General features: G+C 40.8%; 1 protein-coding gene across 4 annotated transcripts in view; it reads right to left on the bottom strand.

Moving 5' to 3' along the window:
- Positions 1–8,929, bottom strand: part of trps1 (trichorhinophalangeal syndrome I) — a 109,123-nt gene extending 100,194 nt beyond the window's left edge. For 2 of the 4 annotated variants that reach the window (XM_030120302.1, XM_030120305.1), the window contains exon 1: positions 8,040–8,559. The gene's annotated coding sequence lies outside the window, so the exon portion shown is untranslated. Of the gene's footprint in view, positions 1–8,039; positions 8,560–8,618 lie in introns of those variants that run through there. The other 2 variants (XM_030120303.1, XM_030120304.1) reach the window with 2 other exon arrangements.
- Between the last annotated feature and the right edge of the window lie 17,718 nt (positions 8,930–26,647).

The raw sequence follows: 26,647 nt of genomic DNA, 5'->3' as shown, positions 1-26,647 counted from the left end.
AATGCAACAGAGAGAAAATGTTCCACGTGAACCTGAACAGGTTGTGGCTTCCTGCCCAAAGTCAACTGTTTTATTTAAAGTCAGCCCTCTGCATTATTTATAACACACACGCTAAAGTTCTTGCACCCGAACGAGATGGCACACCTTTAAATGTGCCTATTAAGCACTCTTTACTGCTGTAAGAGAAGATGAGTCCCGGCTTTTTGAAAGTTTATGTGGTTTGAAGAGAAGCCCTGCGGGCATCAGCTCAAACCGTCTGCAGGGCTGTACCCCCTCAGGCCCCAAGCTACTACTGCAGGATAATTTTACAGTGTCAGAAAAACCAAAAAAACGCAAACCCGTCCTGCAGAGAACAGGTGAGGCGGCCGGCTGCGGCTCCCCGCGTTTCGCTGGCTCTTTCAAAGTCAACCAAAAAAAAAAATCTCAAACCGGGCCAGAGAAAACGGTGTCATGTCTCCTCACGCTTTCTGCAGCTTCCCTTCCGTTCCAAAGCATCCACCCAGGGCTAATTAACTTAAATCACAGGCCAGACCAGTAATTCATGAAATAAATTCAATGGTTCCACTCTAAATCTGCAGTTTCTTATCTTTTAACTTTTTGAGCTCCTAACGACCAAAGGCACACAGAAAAATGTCTCTGGAAGGTTTTGGCTACTTGCTTCAGCGAAAAAAAAAAACATTGTGCATGTTTGTTGATTCAATCGTAGCTTTAATATGACAGGACGCCATAAAAAGTCTGCAGCTTGCAACACACATGCAGAGAAACGGTGGAAAAGCTCGCTGTGAAGGACACATGCATGTACACAGAGGGAGGACAAAGACTACTTTGAAAAGTTACTCGGCCACCAGATGTTTTACCCTGATCCCAGACTACAATACTAATGGGGCTGCACGTGCACGCGCATGAATATGTGTGTGTATATGAGAGGGAGAGAGAGAAAGAAAGAGAGAGGAGGGTCAGCTTTGCCGTCTCAAAAGCAGCAAAAATAAGCCTCTGTCATCAAGTTGTATAAAGTAATACCTCGGCCTTTGACTTTTTGAAATGACACAAATTGCCCTATGTTTCACGCTATATCACACTCCGAAAACACTTTCCTAAAAACACAAACTCTTTTTTTCTAAGTTGACAGGTTTAATATTGTGAGCGCATGTACAAGCACTCACAGCTCGGAGCATTCCTCACACACGAAAACAGCCATCCATGAAATAAAGAGTTCATTACCTAGCAGTAATGCTGTGCAACTGTGGGACAAGCACCGGGCGAAATGCACAATTGCTCAGAGAAAGTGAGCCACATCAACCTCTAAACAGAAACGTTATTGTGACTGAGAAAGCGCGCGACAGCAAACAAATGTCAGCGAGTATTTACTCTAAAAACAAAAGCTAAATACAATCTGGATGGTGTGTTTTGACAGTGATTACAGCATGAGCAACCATACATAGGACTAACAGTCATCTCTGTTATGCATTACAGTAAAAAAATAAGAGAGGGAGCACTTAAAAATAAAGGCAGACAGAGAGAATGCAACAAATTTGTCAGCAAAGAAACCCAAAGTGTGTGCGAGAGCAGGATCTCGTCTCGGTTTGACTGTGCAGACAGTTTACCTCCAGTTCAGAAATAAACAATCACTGAGTCACAACTGTGCAGCGAATGAGTGAGATCCAACCTCGAGCAACAACTGATCCGCGCTTATCAGCAGAGCAGAGCTGTCTAGAGGTGGATGTTAACCTGCACGGCATGCTAAGCCCGAGAAAACGCGCACCGGTGTCGAGCAGCTACCTGGAAACAGATGAAAAACATTAGAAATACTTAAATCATTACCACGCCAACGGCTCATAACTCAGATTCTGCTAGCCGCGGCCCAAACGAGTGCTGATGCCGTGGCTGTAATCTGCAGCGCACACACAACAAGTTGACAGGAAAACAAATCTTAAACGCTGGAAAGCGGCGCATGATTGATCTGACAATTTCCCACTATGAAATAAGAGGAAGTGCCATTTTTCCTACCTGCATATAATCACGAGAGTTCTTACATTGTCTCTTTGAAAAGAGACAACTCTTACCCAAGAAGTTTACTTCTTTTTTTTTTTTTTTTTTTTTATTCAAAGAAAGAAAGATGACACTTGTACTTGAGAAAAGTCTCACTGAATTAGGCATACAGCTCTTGAGGAAAATGCTTTTTGGTCCTCTCTCCATCTGCGTTTTGCACAGCCTTCGACACAAAGACGCACGCAACATAAATTATATTCAAATTCATGCCACTTTATGCCACGCTCACATTTTCCGTAGTTAATTTTCGCTTGGTGCCGCATGAATACAGTAAGAAATCACAGGCGGAGCCGGGAACACTTCAGACGACAGTATAGAAACACACTGAAGCTTTAACCCAACCCTACAGGCCTGCACTGTTTATTTTGTTACTACAAATACAATGAGTGTATACATTTTTTTGCAACTGCACTTGCACTTCAATTGGAACCACAGGCATTTGAGTGTGCATGTATGCATTTGGAAAATCAAAAGAGAAGGTCCCGCATTCTAGAAAAATGCCAAACTGAGTCAAATGCAGTGGGGTTTTTCTTCAATTCATCTCTTTGTAATTACTCATGTCTGCATGATGAAAAGCCCACCTTGTGTTTATACACATCAGTTCATAGTGTTGGAACTAATCTGAAAGGAGAGTGTGGAGAAAAAGTTCCTCTGTAAATGTCTCTCTCTTTTTTTTCTTTTTTTTTTTTTGTTGGTTAAAACACTTCCTGTCATCCTTATCTCCGAGTCGCCTCTGAAAGATTGAGAAGACGTCTCGCGCCGACAGGTACACACTCCGAAACCAAACAAAAAATATAAACTTGGGCAAAACCAAATTTGCGCTGTCCGTTTACTCTGACAGATTATCTTGCTCTCGACCATTTTCAAGTCACTTTCCAATTGTTTTTGTTTCCACTGGGCATTAACTGTAAATGAAGGGAGAAATACGGAGAGATAAGTATACCTCTGTGCAGCGCCGATGTGACAGGTGAAAGTGGATTGTGAGCAAGAACGACAAAAACAGGCAAACAACTCAGTTCAATTACATCTCGGACTCTATTTGAATGTTTTTACTGATTTACTTTTTTTTGACAAACTGACTCTGCCTTCGTTTTTATGCCATTTTGAAATGTGACACATTTGAATAGAAAATGTTTACCGACTACTAATGCAGCAAATGCCAGTGAAAGAAGGCCACAGAAATCAGCCTTTTCGGAGTCTGCTGGCTGACGTTCTCAGTGTGCTCTCATCTTACAATGCAGAATTAGCACAAACAACCCAGAATTCACTGAAGTCATTCACAGCACATGAACGTCTGCTGCAGTCACACAGATCTGATCGGACTTCCAGGAAAAGCAGATTCTCTCCACACTCCTTTTTCCAAATGGCAGACGGTCCTCAACATTCGAGCTCTCTCGCAAAATCCTTTAAATCTGGGAAAATCACCTGTCACATAACCTGCAGAAAGGTGGAGGCCGAAGCTGGAAAGTTCCAGCTCGACGTCTGCGGGACGAAGTCGAAACCCGGAGAGCACTCAACAAAAACACAGCTGCGTAGTAAAAATGCGACGCGACGCGATTCGACCACAGCGCTGGAACGGCAGGTCGTCAGCGCCGCGATGGGAGAAACCACTTAATTAAAATTGGAAGAAAACTCATCCGCAGCGTTTCACACAAGGTCAAAACTCGCATGAGCCATGATTGATAACTGAAGGTCTGCATCAGCCTGATGAGGACGAGGCTCAGCCGAACAAAAAGCCAGGAGGCTCCACTGACAAACTCAGCAAAGCTGGGAAATCAGTTCTCTGCTGTAAGATACAGGATGTATAACTGATATCGAAGCAGCAGGATGTACTTTTGTGGTTTGAATATGACAAATATTTGGGTAATAGGAGGGCGTTTTACAGCCATGAGCTGTGTCGACACCTTCAACGGGTCTAATTTCACCCAAGCGCCACTTTATCAGCCTCCACTGTGTCGTGACAGGAGGATTTTTACTCCCCGAGATCAAAAGGGGGAAAAACGTCCCATATTTAAGATACGTATTTCTCAAAATCTTTAAAAAAAAAAAAACAAAAGAAGGGAAAAAAAGAATGTCTTCACCCTAAACTAAGACCATGTGCTCGTTATCTGACGCAGGCCATCTAAAAGACGGACTTAAAAGTCGAAAAATAGACCAGAGACATTAGAGACAAACTCAAGCCTAAACAAGACTGCGCTAACCACAGACAGAGTGGGGATGACATTTTGGGCATTTAGCAGACACTCTTTTCCAGACTGACTTCCAGTAAATGCAATAGGAGAATAAGCTGGCGTCCCTGCATCGCCCAGCATTACAAGCAGCTAATACAAAGCAATGAAAACCCCCAAAAACAATATGCCTGGACAGTAAAATCAGTTAAGAAAAAACGATTGTGCCTTTGGGATACGAGTATAACAGACGACTGCATATTAACAAATAAAACAAGTTACAAAACTATAAGCCAGAAGCTTTGCAAAAAGTTTTTTTTGGGGGGGAGTTTTCCTTTAAATAAACTCGCCATGACAAATGGATGTTTTCCTTTATCTGAACTGCAGGCAGGGGTTGAGATGAATAACGACTGATTGCTCTAATAGATGCTATCTTCTCCTGCTTATTGGAAACAGTGCGAGTTAGAACGGTTCACCATTATAAATAAATTGGAGTAGAAATCAGAAATGAAGAAGAGTAGATGTGTGTTCACGCTAAGAAAAAAAAAAAAAAGTCCTCTGAAATGAGCCTAAATGCAGACTTCAGCAGCACGGGAGCTGGATGGTGCCGGGTGGAGATGTTCAGAGTCAGCTGTGAACACTTATGATGGATTGTTTGAGCGAGGCTTTCCTATACGTCTAATTATCCCGACACATCAAAATACACAAGAGCAAAAGGCTAAAAGAAGGAAAACTCATCCCTGAATGAAGGTTGTTTTTTTTTTTTTTTTTCCTTTGGTTAATACCACTTTAGCAATTCAAACAGAAATCAGAACGGACTACTTTGATTGATTTATACAGAATAAAACCTTCAGATGAGCTGGAAATTCAAAGTTCTTTTTTTAAACACGTTTAACACAAAACACGTTTATGGCAAAGCAAGACATGTTGAAGTCAGTCAATCACTTTCCATTAGAACAAAACTAAACAGGCTGCGATGCTCTAAGGAAGAACACATGTCTGTTTGGACTAAGAAAGAGATAACTTAGAGGAAGTTTGTCGATCGCAAATAACGTTTCACCTCACCCCAAAACTTCTGCCGCAGCACGGAGAACGGGCGCAAGGTCTCTGGTCAAAACTTTTAGAAACTTGCACAAACTTAATAACATTTTATCCTCCCTGTTTTGGCTCTAATTTAAACAAGATTATTGGGTTTACCGTGTAAAATTCACAGTCCCGTCAGGTTTGGACAACCTCTTTAAGTCCTGACGCATCTCGGCAGCAAAAATCAATCACACTGTCTACCAGTGGAATAACTGCTATTTTCTCCCCAAAAGCCTGGCCGAGGAGCTTTAAGTCTCCCTTTACAATCCGCCTCGAAATGGCCCTTCTCCCTGGCAGCGCAGCACTGCTTTCAAACGACCAAAGACAAATGCATGGCAGCCCGCAAAATCACTACAGTTGTTCCTCATGTCTTACAGAACATCAAACCATCAATAAAACACAGGAGATACATTCCAGCTAGTTGAACAGGACATTTCTGACTTCCCTCACTCCATGTGTTCTCTCTCTCTCTCTCTCTCTCTCTCTCTCTCTCTCTCTCACAGTTTCTCTCTCTCTCGCTCTCCCAAAACTTTCTCTCTTCCACCACAGAGACTTCACATATTGTGGCCATATGAGTAAGCCATGGCTGACTCTATAGCGCGTACACACACACACACACACACACACACACACACACACACACACACACACACACAGGGGAAAAAGTGCTGTGCTGTCTCCCACTCCGTCTCACACACAGACGGGAATAAGTTTTACAAGCAGAGGTTCACTTTAGGAAGTTGTCAACTGTTTTGACGTTTAATAGCAGCTACGAACAAGGCTGTAAGATATAATAATATCCAGTGTTGGGGGAGTGGAAATTTCGAGAAAAGAAAAGGTTATGAAGTGAGATTGATACACTTGTGGATCAAGTGTTTTTTTACTAATTTTATAGAACATTGTTAAAAGTTGTAAAAGTGTGACGGGGGCCGTCGTCTCGTTTTTCTCGGGGGCTGTTAAGAGCGGACTGTATCCACGGCTGGAGTGTGCGAAGCAAAACTTTAAATAGACAAAAAAAACTCAACAGCAGCAGAGCAAAACAAATTAAAAAGAAAATTAAAAGTTATTTTCTTATTTAAAACAGGCTGGATTGTGGCTGTAAGACGCTACGATCAAGCTCCTGATGAGACGGTGTCCATGTGACTTAAAATTAAAAAAAAAAAAAAACACTTTAGTTTGTGGAACTATAAGGAAATGTGTCACTATTACGCACAGAAAACCCTGAAAAGGAGATGTGAAAATACAGTTCACACAGGAGAAGCTCAGAGGATTACACGAATTTCCCCAAAAAATAATTGTGCCTTTCTGTACAAAAGTATTTAAAGTGTCATACCACTCCAAAACACATCGCCGACCATCTTCCAAGTAAAAAAATGTGCAAATCTTCAGCTTTAAAAAGACTTCAGGAGTACATAAATGTGAACAAACCTAAAAAGTTCCACACATCATGTGTATTTGTCCTGAAGCGATCACCACAGTTTTATGAGCCGAACAGAAGCATCCGCAGAAATGTTCCCCTGTGTTGTGGCCGAGACGACCAAACTCTCGAGTAGGAGGTGGAAGCTAAAATTTTAGGCCTCTCGAAAAAAATTTTAAAAGGATATTTCAAGGGAGCGATCAAGACACAGGATTTGAAATTTAAGTTTTTTCAGCCAGGGAGGCCAACGATGCAGGCAGACATTCTTTATATTTAAAACACTGTTGGGCAAGGCTGAAGTTAGTCAAGGTTATCCAGTGAATAAATAAATAATTACTTACTTAATAAAAAAAAAAAAAAGTAAAAGTTCAAGGAAATGCAAGAAAAGTGTGAGGTCGCGGCGAAATCTCTCGGGCCTGCTTTGCTTTAAAAAAAAAAAAAAAGAAAAGAAAAGAAAAGAAAAAAGACCTGCTGAGGTTATCTGCTGAATAAAAGTCGGTCCACACATAAGCAGGAGAAGAAGAGGGTGTTGTGGGGGGGCAGAATTGGAGCGATCTGGTGGAGGACTGTGTAAAAAGCCTCCTTGCAGTGTGTGCCTCATTGTACTGGCTTCACATACTCTGCTCTCCCCACAGAGTTGTCATGCCTACCCGGCTCCCTTATCTCAAAGGAACATCACAGTCTCTTACAGAGGGAGGGGAAACTTTTTCAAAGTTGAGTGGAAATGCAACTCAGGCTTCCCGGCATCCCTCACCAAACAACAACATCAACAAATAAGTCAAGAAATGCGTAAATAAACGGTAGCTGGGGCTCAATAAAGTTGATAAGAGAGGATGTTTTGGAGGGGAGGAGTGTGTGTGGTGGTGGTGGTGTTGGCGGTGGTGGTGGGGGGGTTCACATCCACCATGCGCTTGCAAACAATGAGAGAGGTGCAAAAAACAGCGCCAGAACGCCTGGAAAGCATCAGATAAGCACAATCTCTTTGATCGGGACCAGTTTGAGCTCAATAAACTTCCATTTGCCAGCTTGAGTCCATCACCAAGCCTCTTTTTTTTTCCTGTCTCTCGCCGCGCGACGTGCGTCACTCCGAGCAATCTGAACTTGAGTATCAAGTTTTTTGCAAGTCAAGATTAGTGATGGGAAGACAGAAAAAAAGTTATCAATGAAAATCAGTGGAAAGTATCACATGGTGGTTACACAAGCGCTACGACGTAGCCAAGCCGAGAGTCACCGGCTTCCAGCGAATCAATCAGGATGCCGCGGAACCTCAGCAAACCGTGAGAAGAGGAGGAAAAAAAACTTTAAGAAGAGAAATCACAAACCTACTTGAGGCGGCTAAGTCACTCCGCGGCGGTTGTTTTCTCCAAACTCAGTGTGAAATCAAAGCGGTGGTCGTCCCCCCCGGCAGCAGCCCCCCAATTTGTATTTGTGTTGCGTTTGGGTGTCCTAAGCTAAATGTGAACTGCCATGCTGCTCTTTTCCTTTTTTTCTCCTCTTTCTCTTTTTCTTTTTTCTCCCCTGTCTCATTCCTCCCTCTCATTCAGCGGATCCTCTCTTTTCCCTCACCGACGCTGCTCGGGCCGTCAGTTACATAAGACGCAAAGCGACTGCTGTCCGTCGTAAAACTCCTCGCCGCGGCGGCTAGCAGCGCGGCGATATTTCTGCCTCCTCAATCCCACCACTTCCTCTCTCAAGACGAACAAAATATCATCCCCGCACTCGTCCCAGAGCATGCATCTCACCGTCTGCCACTCCAATCATGCATCGCCGGTGGATTTTTACCACCGTTTTCTCTTTTTTTTCTTTTTACGATGCCTCTGCACCAAGTAGTAGTAGAAGAAGACCGAGGCTGTTTGCTGCATGTTTAGTGCGGCCAGCGTGTTTCTCGTGCTGCTGCTTACCTGTTGATCAAAATGTGCCTGTTTTCTCTCTTTCAGCAGCCTGTTAAGATGGTGGCTGGCTGGCTGGCTGGTTCGTCTCTTTGTGGGCTTTTTGTTTGTTGATGATGTCGGACGGGGTGACTGTGTCTTGGCTGTCTCTCTCTTTTCTTTTTTTTTTTTCTCCTCTCTTTGGTCTGAGAGGGAAAGAGAGATAGTTAAGGCTGATAGCGACTGATCAGTGACTGAGTTCGGCTCTGCTGGTGCAGCATCCCCCTGGCATTTCTGTCCATGTTCATGTTATAGTTGTCTGTTTAACGGGCTTGTTTTTTTTGTTGGTGTTCTCATGGTTTGCTGTGACAGGACCTCAGTGTGTGTGTGTGTGTGTGTGTGTGTGTGTGTGTGTCTGTAGGCTGGAGCATTACGTCACAGAGGAGGAAGACACAGCAGCTCTATTAATATCAAGAAGCCACCCGAAGACTCTTAAAGAGACACACACCGAGGATCACTCATTTACACTGAACCAAGTCATCCAGCACAACTCTGACTCTTAAAGAGACACGCACTGGCTGAGGCGCACTCATTTACACTGAACCAAAGCTTAAACTCTGACTCTTAAAGAGACACACACACATTCATCAATACTGAACCAAATAATCTAACAACTGTGACTCTTAACCCACTTCCCCACACTCTTCATCTTTGGAAAGATATGCTGAAGTCAGTTTACTTGATAGAGAAAATAACTTAAAAAACTTTATTACCAAATGGATCTGTGACCTCCTGGACTCCTGTAATTAACTACTTTAAACTTCCAAGCACATGAAAAAGAACAACTTAAGTGACAAGAAAGAATGTAAGGAATATAGGAAGAAACAGTTATATATATTGTTTGGTTGAGCTTGTTGTGTATGCCACTTTGCCTGCTAATATATTAACTTGTATTTTCACTCCTGAACTGCTGACAGCTGCCCGTTTGATCTCCTGGTGTGCATGGAAATGAAATTAGGAATTTACTTAAAATTGCCAGCCATGTTTATCTTTCTTTCCTTTTTGGAATTTATTATTTTTATTATTATTGTCCTTTTGTTTGGTTGGTATTTTATTTGTTCTGTTTAACATCCTGTATTTTGTGAAGAAGATGAAATTAAAAAATAATAATAATAGAAAAAAGCAGCCACCTGTGGTGCAACACTTAAAGAGACACGAGCTCGTTATCATTTTTTCATCTCTGTCGAATGTGTTATTTCGGTTTCTAATTGTTTGATGTTGTGAAAATAAAGATATTTTCATCACAAATATTTTGTGGCAAAACAAAGAAAAATGTTAAAATTTCGACCGAAAATTCAATTTGGCATCGGCCCATTCTAAAATATGACATCCCTGATCTAATAACCATTAACAGTCTGACTCTTAAAGAGACACACGACATGGAACAACCATTAGCCTATTGGCTAATAATGTCTTAAGACAGGAAAATACATGTTTTCCAGCCATGCTTGAAAGTTGTTTTTTTTTTTTTTTGCATGGTACTATCCCAACCTCTGTCCCCACAAAGCCTGCAAAAATACTTCTATTTTCAAGAAATGCAGCTATTTATTTATATTTTTTTATGTCATTAATTAAGTTTTTCATTCACTTATTTAGTACCTTGCTAAAGAAAAAGAGTTGTTGCTGAAAATAAACATTGTGAACAACAGGAAACAAATGTTGGCATCACTTAGCACGTTGGTGTCTTCAGACTCACATGTGAAATGCGCCGTAACATTTCCTTGTTTTTTATTATTATTGTGACATTTTTCTTTAACTATATCTTTCAAAGATTTGTCTACTCTCACCCGGCTGTAACCAAACTCCCAACTTCCTCTTTATGCACTTTTTCAGCAACTCACACAATAATGGAGACAATCAAAAGTTTCTAGCCAATGCAGAGAGTTATGAAAGTAGATATTGTGAATCGGTTTGTCAGATTTAACAGAATTCAGTGTATTTTTGAAGGGATCATAAACGTGTCAGGTGATCCAGCTGCGCTGTATGCTCGTCTGCATGAGCATCAATGGTCTGAGTTTATAATGAATTACACACCTGCAGCAGCCTGATATTTATTCACTGGCTGCTCCTTCCTCCAAGATAATATTTCCTGGAAGGCATGATCAGCCCGACAGTTCAGTCCCTTTATTTAAATTTCCTGGAAATGCTGACATTATGTGGATTAATTTGGCGACGGCCCGTGTTGATCAGAAGCCGGGTATTACCTGCCACACCTGCCTCTGCTGTGATCCTTTTACCCCTGCTGGCTTTACCGACTGTGAGCGCAGACAGCAGACATTTGCAGATCACTTAGTTTGACTGCTGGATATTTGTTTAGCAACTAATGTTGCTGCAATATTTTTGAATTGATGGCAAAACACAGATGCATTACTGGCGTCCACAGATTTTCAGTGACACGAACAAGCTCAAATCTAAAACGTGCTTATTTGTACTCATGATAAAAAGATTTGAGAACACTTTTCACTTATTAAAACTTGCCTAATATTCTTCAGTTTGTAATCTTTTTTTTTTCTCTAATCATTCATGTACTGCTGTCTTCAAATGTCGAGGTTTGCTTTCTGTCACATAGTGAACTAAATATTAGAATGATGTTGAATGTATCTCATAAACGATTAACTTTAATACAGATTGTTGAATTCAAAAATGGTAAAGGTAAAATCGCATAAATTTCTTCTTAAAGAGGTGATTGCGATGAACTGTTTTCTTTTGCCAAATTGAAGAAGAGACTGAAGATAATGATTTAAATTAAAAACAAACTTTGAACAAACTCTGGGATTAAGTCAAGTGAAACGATTCCACACTCACCAGCATTTAAGTTTTCAGTTGGAAAAGTCAAGTTAAGCCCTCCTGCCAGGCAAAAACTAGCATCTGAAATTAAAACCTTGGGCTACAGAAAGGTAGAGAATAATTTTAGTTGATCTGCACCTAATTTGATTTGGTCTCTATCTACACTGTGAGATCAGAGGGCCATACATATTAATAACTGTTATCTATCGCTGCCTATTTCGCCAGAGGGTGAATGAAACATGGGTCAGCATGTTCAAAATCAGCAAATGAAAGTATAATATGATCCTTCACCTGGTCATGGGAAGCTAGTGGAGCCACTGGGGAGATCAATCGGCGCAACACACAGGGTTTTTCTTAACATCAGTCTCTGTTGGGTGTCTTACTATAAGACTCCTAGAGTTTTACCGTTTGTGTCACATGAAAGCAAAGTAACTTTAAGACAGTGACTGCCTTAAATTAGTTATTGTGGTGTTCACACTGTTTCAAAACCCGGATTATTATATATGAATATGCAGTTGATGACTCATTTAAAAAGTAGGGAGGTGGCTGTTGGGTAAATCTCTCGCCGTCCCCCTCAGTCGTCTCCCTCACTGTCGCCCCAAGGGGAGGAAAGGACTGTGAACTTGAACAGTTACTTTTTTCAAACGCTGCCCTTCAAAAGCCAAAGGTAAGGATTTTTTTGCTAACAAAAGCAATAGTGCAGCCTCCAGGCAGACACACTGCTGGATCCAACACCTCCCAGATGGTGCAGGCTTTGCATGGACCACAGAGAAGGAAGAAGGAAAAAAAAAAGTCACATTGAAAGAATACACCTGCTGTAAGTCTTCAGCATGCAGTCCGCGTCTCACCGCCTCATCACCACCTCAAGGGCCAGTTATGATTCTCAAAAACATACACAACTAATGTAGTACACCGATAACGTAGTGATTGAATAGCGATTGGAATCATGTACACTCAGTACATTTCAAGAAAAATCCACCCAATGAATCAACAGCAACGCATAGAGACATACAGAAAAAACAGAATCTCTCATTAACATGTTTATTGTCACAGATTGAGTCCAAACATGTTTTTGAGTTGCTTTATTTAAAGAAAACCAGGAGAACGTGCAAACTCCATACAAAGTCATCGTGTATCCAAAAATACAGAGAATTATTCTGCAGACACTGTTTCAAAATGAAAGCAAACAAAATGGTCCTCACTATGTCCGCAAAGCAACAATATTCAACTAGTTCTATGTTTTTTTTTAAAATATTCAATGCTTCTTTAGTCTTCTATAGTCCACTTGTATTGTCAAGGTCTTCCACACTTAGCTGTCACTTGCTTTTTCGCCAAAATTTTTATTTGTGCTCTCAAAATCACATATAATGCTTACTGTGTCATCTTTTATTATATTCTGATCACCGATGGAGTTCAGGGACGACTTTCTTCAAAAGCTGAATGAGGCTTTTGTTGGATATGGCAACAGGCATGGAGTTCAGTGGCTGTCAGCGTCATCACTCAGTTCAGCGGTTTGTCTATTTTGGCATTAAAACTGAGGTTATTGTAGTGGGCGGCTGACTCACAGTCTGCTGCAATCCCTGGATCTCAGGCAAATCTTAAAATTTGATTTAAAAAAAAAACATAGTAATTATCCTAAAGTAAAGTTTGAATCAGGAAAGAGAATATAAAAGGATAGCAGTCATCCTTAATGATCAGCAGTTTAAATGAAAGGATTAAGCATCTCTCAACACAATACCTGTTTGCCTGTTCAGAATCAGCGGCTCAGGCTGTTGTTGGATAAAGCAGTACATAAAATGTAGAGATGAATGAACTATGAACGCAGTGACGGCTGTTATTTGTATAGACTGTAACCGTTCATACAGAAAAAATTGTACGATGATAAATAAAGTGAGAGTTGATGAAATGACATTTTAAACATTTATAGCACCGAGTTTATTCTTTGCAAACTCCGAGGTGTCGGGGTGAACATTTTTTTGCTGAGGGTCGATACTTTACCGCAGGAAGAAAAGGTTGGCGCGTGAAAAAACTCCAAATACAATTACTGACGTCTATGCTTTGCATTTAAAATATGCAGCACTTGCACGTAGACCCTAAAGGCCCAGATGTCAGGGAAGATGATGTTCAGTATTCACAGCAGCAATGAAAAAAACAAAAAAACAAAAAAAAAAACAATACTGCATATATTCTCTAACACCAAGGTCAACAGAAAAGAAAATCTGTTGACTTCACTGTCGATAAGATAAATAAAGAAAGTCCTCTGCAGCCTTAAATCAATGCGATTTTCATCATCATTGCCAAGTTTTGGATCCAGCTGCACTAAATCAGAGAATACAAAGAGGGCCACGAATAGGTGTGTGTATATACATAAACAACAAACCATATCCCAGTGATCAGCAGAATACATAATCCCTGTGAGAAGCAGTGCAGTCTGCATATATCAAAAAGTGCATTTATTCATACCACAAGTGTTTATTTAACACTGTTAAATACTACTTTATTGAGTTTATGAACAAACCGTACACATTCAAAATGAGCAATGACTAGAACGAAAACAATGTTTTTTTTCCAAACAGCTCAGAAATATTAAAGAGGAAACTGGAGGTGAAAGAAAACAGCCACCTTGTTATTTTATGTAACAGTAAGTTTTAGTTTTCAAAGTACCTCAACAAACAATGCATAAATGAAATGAACTGGGTGTTTAATGTGGATCACCTACTAAAATACTCTCAAGGTTTGCATTTAAAAGAAAGCTGTAAATTATCAGAGGAAACCAACCTGAAAACACCCAACAGCAGGGTGTCACTGGGAAAGTTACTAAAAAATTGCATGTGAAGACAGCAAGTCACCTCTTTCAAAACGTTTGGGCATTACCTTGCAAGTTCTTTAGAATAAATATGACTACATCCTCGGGAAAGTGCTACTTCTGACGATCACTTCTATTCAGGATATGTCAATAGTTTTACACAATAGTGTGCATATGCATTTATATTACAGGGAACCTTCAACCAAAGTTTCTGTACTGTGCTGGTCTGTGGAATGACTCAGTTAGAAGTCAGGTGGTTATGCATATGGAGGTTTTTTATATATATTTGAGTTTCATCCATCCATTTTTAATACGGACTTATCCAGCCAATGTTCACAAGGCATATGAGCATTGGATAGGCCTTTGGAGTGACTAATTAGACAGTGGGAAAACCATGCATGCACAGGAAGAACATGCAGTCTCCACATAGAAGGGTCCCTCAAGTAAACATGTGGCTCCTCGCTGCGAGGCGACAGTAAACCACTGTTCAGTTTAGGACGCTGTTTACAGAAACCTCAGTTACTGGACTATTGAATTCATAATGGTTATTACTTACGAGAACTTCACTGCCAAAACTATTAGCAACACATCATGCATTTACAGATTATTCCCAACGCTGCAAACACTGTTCATAGTCTGGAGGCAGTTTGCAGATTTTTTCCAGTTGATCGTTGTGGCTCATTGACAGACATCTTGTTGACTATTCAAACAAAATAGTCCCTCCAGGTAGCTTTCATCTGTTGATGATTTGGAGTGGTTTTTAATTCTCTTATTATTTTTTCTTTCAGTACTTGGCTTTTTGCTTTTATTTGAAATGCTCCAGAGGAGAGTGGGAATGGAAGAGTTGTGATTTTGGTCTCACAAATGGTCAGAACTGTAGACTATTGAGTCACCAGAGTGACCCGCCCTGCTCTTTATATTTTCCACATTAGGCTGGAGTTGTTGTCAAACGTACAGCTTACTCATATTCCTGTGTGCCAAAGCAAATTCGTTTTTTCCCGAAAATATCAAAACATATTCATGTCCATGACCCTCACATTTCCACTGGCAAGAAATCCATTGTTTGTTTGAGGCCTTATTAATTCTGACAATGATATTTCTTTATTCTCTAACCTTGGCGAAACAGCAAGCAGAATACTGATTAATGAAAGAATTTAAGGAGACACTGAATTAATACCTGATGAATTGTCTTCTTTATTTAAATATTAACCCCGGAAATAATGATTCCTGAATAAATTAGCTTTATTACATTCCGAGGGACTAAACAGCCGAGCTATCAGCCAAAACAACTGTCAACCAGACGGCAACTTTTCACCATCCTTTCCCCCAAGCGAGATTCACTTTCATGTTCCACTCTTGCCAAGCGCTTCATCTGAAAGCTGGGATGGGCCCACAGAGGCTGAACAAACAGATGACTATTCCCCTGCGGTGGTCCAGCCGAGAGACTGTAACCAGGGTCGAAAACCACAACCGGTACTATCAGTGGAAGGAATGAGCCAAAAACCGTGGGTATGATTCCACTGTAATTGTTCCTTATCGCCGCAGAAAAGGGAGGCACTATGTGTTTCGGTGCTTTCTGCTGGTGTTTTCTTCATTCCAACAGGATGAACTAAGCCTGCTTGGGGAGACAAATACGTGAAGGAAAATCTAAAATCTTTAAAGTTACAACAGATCCAGTCATTTAGTCAGCGAGTATCGGCGGGATAGCGGGGATGAGCTGAGGGGCGATCACATCATCGGCTGTCATCTCTGACGTCTGTGACCTTCTATCAAAGATGCAAGGAGATCTCTATCTCGCTGACTGACATTCACAGGAGGAGGCTCCTTCTGATGAGATTACATAAGTCACAAATATACAAAACCTGCACTGCGGTTGGCACAGGGGAGCAGTGGATAGCGCTCTCAGCACGTAGTCAGAGGAGTCTGGTTTGATTTCGGGTCAGTCGGTTAACCTTGGTTGTAAAAAAAAAACAATCACAAATCAATCGTAACATCCATATTTGAGGGAAACAACATTAAATGGAAAAAATATAAACCTTATTACTCAGCACACTGCTGAAGTCATCCTCTGGATGATGATCGTGTTGGTGGGTCGTTTGATTGTGGGTAAGGAGAAATGTGTGGCGCATCAAACCTGTCTTTGAGGAATCAGGCCTTGCAAAAGAATATATTGTGGAATTGATGGACTTCAGTAAGCGGAAAGAACAAAATCAACAGACTTGTGATTAGTGTGATTTCTTGTGGACACGTATCAACGAACAGATAAATAGATCTCCACTGACAAAGAGTAATTTTATGACTTCAGTGGAAAAACCCTCAACTGCTTCATTGTGGCGGTGAACTGCTCCTATTATGGATAGTTGAGGTTAACACGCACAGAGTAGAAATAAACCGATATGGTTTTTCAGGGCCGATACTGATTATTGGCCCGGTCGATGATGGGTCGATCCCCAGTGCAGAGCACCGTCTCGCTGTACTGAGAACTACACATAATCCAGCAGGGAAAATGTTTTTCTGGGCTTTTGGGAGCGTAGTTAGTTTGACACGTGGATAAAGATGCAGGGAGCACTGATCAGATGTCACCACCAATGAAACTTGACAGAACTCCTCAAGTCCAATTGTCTACAGAATTATGTTGGAAACGGAGAACTGTGCAGGAAACACTCGTTTTCATCCACAGGCTGGCTTTCTGTGCCAAAGCGATTGTTGTCCCCTCGCAGAAGTTCGGAAAGAAAAACTCCATCACAAGTCAATAACACTGAACCATTTCTGGATTTCTGGGCTGTAGAAAGTGTTCTGGTTGCGTAATCTTAACCAATGCTGAATTCCCCCGTCAGATCTGAGTGTTGAGATGCTTTGCAATACCGAGTTTTCGGGTTTTCCTCCCACTGTGCTGTGGCCCACTTCGACTGCACATATTTTTCAGCAAAACAGGCAACAATCAGGTCTCTCTTGAAGCGTGGACAACATATAGCTTCATCACGATGCAGCATAATCATTCTCTTAGATGAATAAATAGATTTAAAAAAAGCTCATATGAATCTCCTTCTGGACGGAGTAAATGCGGATTGGCTGGAAATGCAAACTTGTTTTTTTTTTTTTTTCTGATTAGCCATTAAACACTGATGCTGTGAGGAGCAGCTCATGTGATCCGACTCCATTAGCATGCACGTCCTTTCAGGGCAGATTTGGAGCGGCAGTGGGACACTGAGTGGCAACTCAATGAAGGTCTCTCACTGTATTACAGATGACCCCTCCTCCAGTAGACATGAGAAAAAGACAAAAAAAAAAAAAAAAACGTTTGGATTATATTCTTGGGGTCAGCATAACACTTGGAAATGAAAGTGGCTGACAGGGCTGATTCATTTATGCAGCAGGAGGTCCCGCTCCTGCAAAATGATTGGGACGATAGTGAGACCAATCTCCTGATGGAAACTAAACTTCCCTCCTGAGGTTAATAAAATGAGCCTGCCCAAACGCGGCGTGGCCTCTATCGCTGATGGGGTGGTGCGGCAGGTTACTAAAGAGGAAATCACTCCCTAGATAGGTAAGAGGCTTTAAGGAATTTCCCTGCAGTCTGTTGTTATCGTGACTGAGAACACAAGGGGAATTCTAAAATGTCATATCTCCTATTTTCTGCTTGTAGATGTGTAATTTACTGAGGACAGCGTATGCTCACAAATCATCTGATGCCATTTATTTCGCCTGACCACTCCGTTTGAATCTTCGAAATCTTTGGAGGAGTAATCAGATAAAGAGGCTTCTCTGACGCCCAGACGGCAGTTGACGCAATGCTGCAGTGAAGCAACGAGGGTTTGGGTGTTTGAGGAGTGTTTCGTGTCCTCTTTCATGAATCACGCCCTCCCAAACTACCTGTTTGAATCAAAGGGCTGATGAGCTTACACATTAGCCAGACATAAAAGAGGGAGGCGCAGCTTCATGCGTCTTTCTTTACCAGCAGGGACAAACCGTCAAAGATGCTGCACCCAAAAACTCATATCTTATCAAATAATGAACACAGAGGACTGTAGACTGTGACAGCTGTCGTCAGTATTCAAGTTTAACTGCAAAAAAATTAGGACGGAGAGGACAAAGCAATCAAATATTAAAATGAGGGACTTCGCTGTTTCTCGCTTTGTGGCTTTTGAGCGAGTAAACACAGCGAGGGGAAAGACTTTGCACCGCGGGGAGCTTTTCGTCAGAAGGCCCTGGTCATTATGGCCGTGCCGAGCGCTCAGATAGTCTAATGACTCTCATGAGTCGGTCCCCATGCTGTCGCAAATCTAACATTAAGCTAAACTGTGCTGCAAGATACTTGGTTCGCACAGCATCTTCCATTATGACTGAATGTATATCCGAAACTACACAAAACAGTGGAAAGGAGCTTTAATGCTGCCTCAACTTTGCTTTTGTAAAGACTTTAAAAAAAACAAAACAAAACAGATTTAGATCTTAAAGCTGTTTTGCCGCAGTGTCACAGGAGGCTTCTGTTGGTAAACTTCCTAAAACTTCCACCTTTTTTTCTGGCTCTGTCTTCGACTTCTGGAACATTTTTATTGTGCTTTAATGTTTTGTTGGTCTTGTGAACATGCAGGAAATCAGTGCCCACTAGATTATTTCCTGGTTGTAAAAATTTCAACCTCACATCCAAGAACCTGAATTTTTTTCATAATTAAATTGGTAAAAATGCTGGTAGAAACTTAAGTGTTTGTTCTTTGTATGAACACAACAGAAGGCTGAAAGCAAACCTTTAATCAGGAGTTTCTTGACAAAACATCCAGTATCACTTGAAACAGTTACAGTAATATTACTGCTTAATCTCCGGCAGGGCTTCATTAGGGCCAGGAAAAGATTAGCGTCGGGTTTGGTTTGAAAGGGGAACAACTTTGAGGGGGTGTGAGCCACATGTCTGTAAGCATTTTCAACCAAAGCCACGTTTTTCCACTAACCAAAAAGTTTGTGTTGCCAAAACCTCTGGCTTCACTTTCAAAGACTTTCACTGTAGATGCCAGCCGTACAGTCCAATCACTTGGTGATTGCATTACAGAATATAAATGTAGCATTTTATTCTAATAAAACAGGAACTTTGCCGCTGAAAGGAGTCAAATCCAAGATGTCGAAGACAAATCTGTGTGTAATGGAGTCTTAACACACTATATGTAAAGGTTACAGACTGATATATCGCATCTACAACACCTTCAGTTATCAACTTCATGTTTATTCAAACTCTATTAGCCAGGCTTCAAGTTTCATTGATGCACAGGAGGAGACTCCTATGAGGTTATGGTGTCAGTCAGGTTTTATAACTTAAGATGGAATTACTGACTGACAGAAATAAAACACTATCATAGAGCAGATAGAGCTGTAAATAAGCGTTACATAATGTCATCTCGCAAACACACGCACACACACACACACACACACACACACACACACACACACACACGATTTCAGCACAAAGTTCCAACGTGTTTTTGAGTCAGAAACTAAATCTTTTTCTAATTTATAAAAGTCCGCGGAGCCTGATCGAGTGCAAAATTCTGTGATTTCCTTCCTTCCTGGAGGTACTCTTATTTTTGAAGTGGATACAGGAAGTCTGCCATGCAGCTATTAATAATGTAACTTGATTAGCGAGTTTCAGAAATCCCAAAAACTTTTCTGACAGTTTATTTAGAGGGCCCAGCAAGATTGAAAATCACTTTTGAAATTGAAACCAGGCCAAGGTGGAGAGAGAGAGAGAGAGAGAGAGAGAGAGAGAGAGAGAGAGAGAGAGAGAGAGAGAGAGAGAGAGAGAGATGTAAATCAAGTGTATCTGAGTTAATAAGAGATGAACGACTAGAATAGTTTTCTATATTACCATACAACTACAAAGTGCAAAAGCTAAATATTTCTATATGTATAAATACAGTCTGGGTGAAATCTTCACCAGACTGGATAAAGATTTGCATAAAGCAGTACATATTCCAACCTTCAGACTATATCTAGCTGTACCTCTGTGAGCAACTGCGAAAAATATCACAGTAACTAAGGTTTTTCATCAGTGGGCCATACATAAGAACTGTAAACATGCATTTTCATACATCCTGATTATAGGAGCTGTTTTCGTTCTCAATGTCAGGAGAATGAAAAGGATAAACCCAGATGTTTATTGTTGTTTATATCGGAGCCAAGGCAGCTCTGGTGCAGATTATATCAAAATAATCTTCCAAATCTGGGAAAGCAATATTGCTTTCACAATTACACTAAGTATTCATTCAAACACTGTATCTTCCGTGATAAATTCTCCAAAGAGACTCTAAAAGGTTTCAGTTTCAGTCTCATCAACTACAAACAGCCCGATCAAATAAAAGCCATCCCACTGAGGATCATAATATCTGAATATTTCTTAACCTGCAGTAAACTTTAGATTTCAGTTATTGCATCGCTGAAACTGAGAGCAGTGCAATTCCAATAAAAGGCATTTATGCAGCAGAGTTGCTCAAAAGTTTTAGTGGATTTCACATAAAGTGAGGGGAAGGAGGAGGAGGAGGAGGAGGAGGAAGGGTAACAAATGTATGGAGGAGGAAAGGAATGACAGAGTAACTATTGAAGAGAAAATACATCTTGTGAAAAGTAAATCTGGTTTCGGTTTACATGCTTTCTGGGTGCTCATCACTTCATATCTCAGTGTAACATTTATAGGTTTGACTTACACAGTTTTGCTCACACATCAGCAGCCTGTCTGTCTTCCTCTTCTTCTGTCAGTAGTTCCCTCTCCGTTTTCTTTGTCCTTGGAGAAAATTTGTTCATTTTCATGTAGACAGACTGTCTGGACTTCGATAAAATTTATATAGTATATAAGAGTTCTACAGTATCCATCTGTGTGATATTGTGACATATCGAGCAATAATTGAAATACCATACCCCGTTTATGCGTTTCTTGATATTTGAAAATCAGTGAAGGACATATTTACACACCACAGCTTTAAAAGCATTATAGCTAGGGGAAAAAAATCCACTTTTTTTTCATCATTTCTGGCTTAAAATACTTTTAATTTGAATAAATATCCGACTGGATTTTTGGAAAAAGATTGGAACCATGTGCCATCATCCAACTATACGAAGCATTATATGCAAAAACCCGTTCCATGCACATGGCTTCAGTACAGTGTTGTGCAAAAAATGTTTGAAAATGGGGAAAATGCTCAGTTCAAGCACAGCTTTTTGGAGTTTTCAAGGTAAATGCATCAATCAGAGGAACTGAGGTGCTTAACCAGAGCGTAAATCCTAATACTTAGCATTAAAATGTAATTATGATCCTGATCAATATGCACTGAAAATTTAAAAAAAAAAGACAAAGGAAGAAAAGCAGGAATTGTTTCCCCATAAATGGTTATACAACATGACAGACAGATGTGGTTTGATGATATATGCCAACCTCAGTTGTTTAAAAGAAGAAGAAGTACAGGACATTCAGAGCTGATCGTTTTGATCCGTTGTGATTGGTCATTATACGTCCAATCCTCGGTCTTGCAAGCATTAAAACTCCACCTGCACAAAATTGCGCAGTCACAAAATGTACACAACGAATTATCCTTTTAAGCAGGGGTCCTCGTGTTACCTGCTTTTAGACCCACAGGGGTAACACAACTCTCTCAAAATAATCCAGTTAAGATCATAGTCAGATTATTGGAAAGCCAGACTGTCAATTTGAATCAGTGTTATCCTGAGACGTTTGATTTTTCATGTTTGTGCAAACCTAGTCACCCTACACCTGTAACCAAAGGCTCGTTTTATTTAGATTTCCAGCACAGTTTTCCTCCTCTTGTTCTTTTCTTGCACAGTGTCACACTGGAAGTTCTGTTTATGTTATGTTTACTTTAGCTCACTGTCCTGTTGTTATTTATGAAGCTTTAAAGGTATAACCAAAAGTTACTCCGTGCCCATATTCAAAGCCAATGGAGAGGATTTGACAGTTGTAAAGGAAGCAGCGCATTGTGCACGTGTGTATAAACTCTGGTGTTCACGTCGGCACAGCCCACGACGCTGATCAGTTTTTGCTGCCACTGCCTCAGATCATCGCTATCTTCCCTCAGACCAAGAGGAGCAGATGTGGACGCCACAGCTGGACCGCAATGTTCTGTTTACAGGTTTATTTGTGTTGACAGTGCATGAGAACAACTCCAGTTAAATACATTTTGTTTGCAAAACGTAGTTGTGGTCACACAAACTGATTCAGAACTCAGTCAGTCAGATTTCATTTGTAGAACTCATACATGTTAGTGCAGGTTAGAGTGTTTTGCAGAAGCTAACTGCTAAAGTGACAAGACAAACCAGGTAAGGAAGCAAGGTTTAAGAAATGGACTCAGTTGTAAAATTAAAATTGATGCTGAAAACTTTAAAACATAAATACGAAAACTAAATTAAAAAAACAATTAAAATATTTAAGATACCACATGGCCAATAAAAAATATAAAATATGAAAAATCATGCCTTCAGAAAAATAAAGAAAAAAGAACAAAATCCAAAAAGAAGAAAATGTTAGTTTTAAGCCTTTCTTTAAATTTTTCAACACTGTACTAAAACTAACGGTGGCTCCTGCTAGTTGCACAAAGGCGTGTAAAGTTAAACTGGAAGTGACAGGAAGCCAGCTGGTGATCACGACGCGCCTCGATCCACCAGTGAGACCCAGGATATTAAAACTATCTTTCTTCTGTGTGTTTACGTGTCCTGTGTGCCACCGAACGCCTCTGTAACGTCACCGGGCTCCTGAACATAACACATCTGCAGGTCTGAAGCGTCTGCAGCGCTGTCTGGCTGCTGGAGTCACACAACGGGACAGTTATCCCGAAACCAGCCGCTCCGCCGCGGCCCGCTCCTCACTTTTTCCATCACAGCACATTCGCTCGCTTTGTCTCTTCCTCCCCTCGTCTTCAGTCTGCTCGGAGCGGATGAGGATCGAGGGAGCGCTCGCTCAGCCCAGCGGTCCGAGCCGACTGCTGCTTCTGCATCTCTCCCATCTCTCTCTCTCTCTCTCTCTCTCTCTCATTGTTGTTTTGCTTTTCTGAATTCTTCCCCGTTTAAAACCTTTTATTGCATGTTAATGAAAACCTTCACTGAGAATCACAGGCATTTAAAAAATGAGAGGACCGACGAGCTTTAAGAGTTGCTCCCATCAGACAGACTGTTCTAATTGTTCAAAAATCTTCTCGTGAAAAAAGAAGGAAAAATAAACATCTTAAATCTGGAGCCTGTCAAGCTAGCCCCAGTTTATAAAACTTAATACATTTACTGTAATTGTTCTCCAGAAATGATTTTTATTGTGTGGTCTTGCAGATGTGTTTATTGTTTTGGCTGGGGATTGGATGTGCTTAAGTTGGACTCCATTGTGTAACTAATCACTCACGGCTCGTTTGATCATGTTTTATCTGCCCTGCAGCCTCATTTATAACAGAGCTTCGCAAACAACTTTAATCAAACCAATATACACACACACCATGTCAAAGTAATTCTCTTTTTTAAATTTGAAGTCGGCATGGAAGAGGTCCCGATGTGCGTGCGCTCACCCAGTTCATTTGCAATTGCGAGAAACTGAACGTATGAGGGGAGGGGGAACGTAAAACGACTCCACTCTGCTGGTAGCTTTGTTACCAGGGAGGAAGGGAAACAACCATCACCATGAACGAAAAGTGCTTTTCAAACAGTCAAAATCAGTCAGGCCAGATGACAGGAAAATTACTGGTAAAAGTAAAAACCTCTGGAAGTCCTGGATTAGCAAACGACGCCATAATAAATCCCACAGATTAATTAGCTGTTGTAGAATTAAAAAGATTTTCTGAAGAAAGGAAGGAGGCGTGCGGCCTGCAGGGTTGCCTCATGACTTTTAAGCAACGTTTGGAAACATTTAGAAATGAAGAATTTTAACTTTGTGAATTGTGTGTATTTACCAAAAGCTTCAAAACAACTTTGTAACTCAACATATGTGGTGTCTGTGACTTCAGCCCATCACGACTAAAGAGGATTTCGGACGCATGATCACAGGTCTTCACACTGCTGTCCACTCAGCAAATGATGCCGAGCTGCAGTTTGGTCACGATTTCCTCAATAAACATTCTGTGATTCCAGGAATCGAATGAGGCGAAGTCACAAGAGGATTAATAAATCCCAACCTATTAAAACATACATTTATACATACAGTGGAAGCCAAGTGCACCATAAACAAAGTTGATGAGGGGAACAATGGCACAATTCATAATTGCACACACACACACACACACATACACACACTCACACACATACTTGAGGACTTATCTAAACACAGTCTAATGCAGTCCTGTGCACTATGGAAAATGTATATGCGGAACAAATCTGATTCATAAATGTGCAGGTTTCAATTTGAATCCTCGCCAACTCTCTTATGGCTGGCTGCTAAAATAGCGCTCAGCCGGTGGAACTGGGGAGAGGGGAGGGATGGAGAGAGGGAGGGAGGAATGGGAGCGAAAGAGAGAGAATCAGCATTCAAGGTGATCTGAGCGATAGTTTCTGTGCGGAGCTACAAGGCTGGTTGAGTGAATTTGAGCAGCCAGCCAGTGAAGCCAATTTTATACATGGCCAAGTTTTCTCTTATACTATGTACCTGAATGTGAGCGCGCACACACACACACACACACACACACACACACACACTCCATATGTACAGACACTAACACACACACGTCTATATCCATAATTTGAAGGGTTTGTTATTATTTTTTTTTATGTTTTCAGCCCTATCAGGGCCACCAGGGAAGAATACACACAAACACAGGAACAATTAATCATTCGTGTTTCCATTGGCTGGTGTTCTTTACATTAAGATTATCATCGTACAAAAAAAAATCAACCAACCAAACAAAAAAAAAACCCACATCAACAACATATATCTTGAGCAGAAAATAAGCTTTTTCAAAGTGGGCATGCATTTTCACCCACATGAGCAATCTAAACATTTTAGTCAACACAAAAAAACTGACCATTTTAAAATTCAAATTTGCTTCATGGAAGCTTTGATCTGAGGGTTGTGCTTCACTGTGGTTTTCAGCTGATTCCTGCTGAGAAGTTCAATAATTTGGATCCCTCATTAACCTCCAAGAGGAGGACAGAATACAAAGCTACAAACCAAAATATGACGCAAACATGATACTTTCAAAGACACGCCAGAGCTGTTGGACTTAATCACTTCAGATTGGCTGAGGTGGAAATCAGATATTCACATCTATTCCCACAGAAGTGAACATATTGTGTTTCCACTAATCTTTTCTGGTCTGTGAAACAAAAACACACAACCTATGAATCTGACTTTTCATGAGCCAAAGGTGGCAAAAGTCATTTATCACATGGACGTAATGTCTGCCTTTGAAGAGAGCTGGAATCTGCCTTGGCTAAAGATAAAGCTAATTTAGGTGTTGATTTTTTTTTTTCCTTTATTCTTTCAATTTGAAGTTATTCACAAGGGCATTTTGCTTCCCAGCATGCCACACTTCCTGTTTTTACAAGAATTCATGGTAAAATAGAGAAAAATAATCAGCTTTTCTTGATTAAAGGATATACTTTGAAGGTTAGTGCTGTATGTAAATGTAAATGAAGACACATACTTATAAATTTAAACTGATGTGATCAATCAAGAGACTTCCTTTTTCAAAATTATACGGTACATTTCTCTCTTAATACCTGTAAGTTGGCAACATTGTTTTTTACTTGGATTTCAAAATATATGTATTGAGTGTGAATTGTCAGGTCGGCTGGTAGAATTCGTTCAACTAGGGAGAGATGATTTGGTATATCAAGGGATGTGGCAGATTCCTCTATCCCATGTTTCAGTGCAAAAAAGTAGCGAAATGGAAGCATGCGAAGAGCAAAACCTCTAGAAAACAGAACACTGAACTCATTCAGTAAAGCACGGTATGGATCCACCAAACCATAACACCATCTTAAACGCTATGCATTCGCTCCATATACCCACATGATAAATTTAACATATGGGAAAGTCCATTAGAGCACATCATCTTCTGTTAAAAGGGGAAAAAAAAAATTACAAGGTCAGGACACAGATAAAGAGATTTTGCTAAAACACGGCAGTGCTCTGTGCTCGCTGCTTCTTTCAGTTAGGGTGTGGTTCCCCAGACAGGAAACAGTCCCCTCTGCTTTTAGCTGGGGCCCGAAACAGGGTGTGCATGGACGAGTGTGTCTTTTTATTTGTGTGTGTGTGTGTGTGTGTGTGTGTTGTGCCCGCTCATACACGTCAATAAGCAAAAAAACGCTCTTCCCATCCTATTTCGTCAGTGCGAGACGAAGCCGTTGGAGCGTTTGGGTTTCTCAGTGTGAGTCATATCTGAAAGTGATTCCTAAAACAGCGATTTCTGTTTGTCAAAAATATTCAGCGCTGACTGTG

The sequence above is a fragment of the Salarias fasciatus genome, chromosome 22 (assembly GCF_902148845.1).
Source record: "Salarias fasciatus chromosome 22, fSalaFa1.1, whole genome shotgun sequence".
NCBI classification, from domain to species: domain Eukaryota; kingdom Metazoa; phylum Chordata; class Actinopteri; order Blenniiformes; family Blenniidae; genus Salarias; species Salarias fasciatus.
Note: the sequence above shows the minus strand (reverse complement) of the source record. Positions and strands in the feature narration are given on the sequence as shown.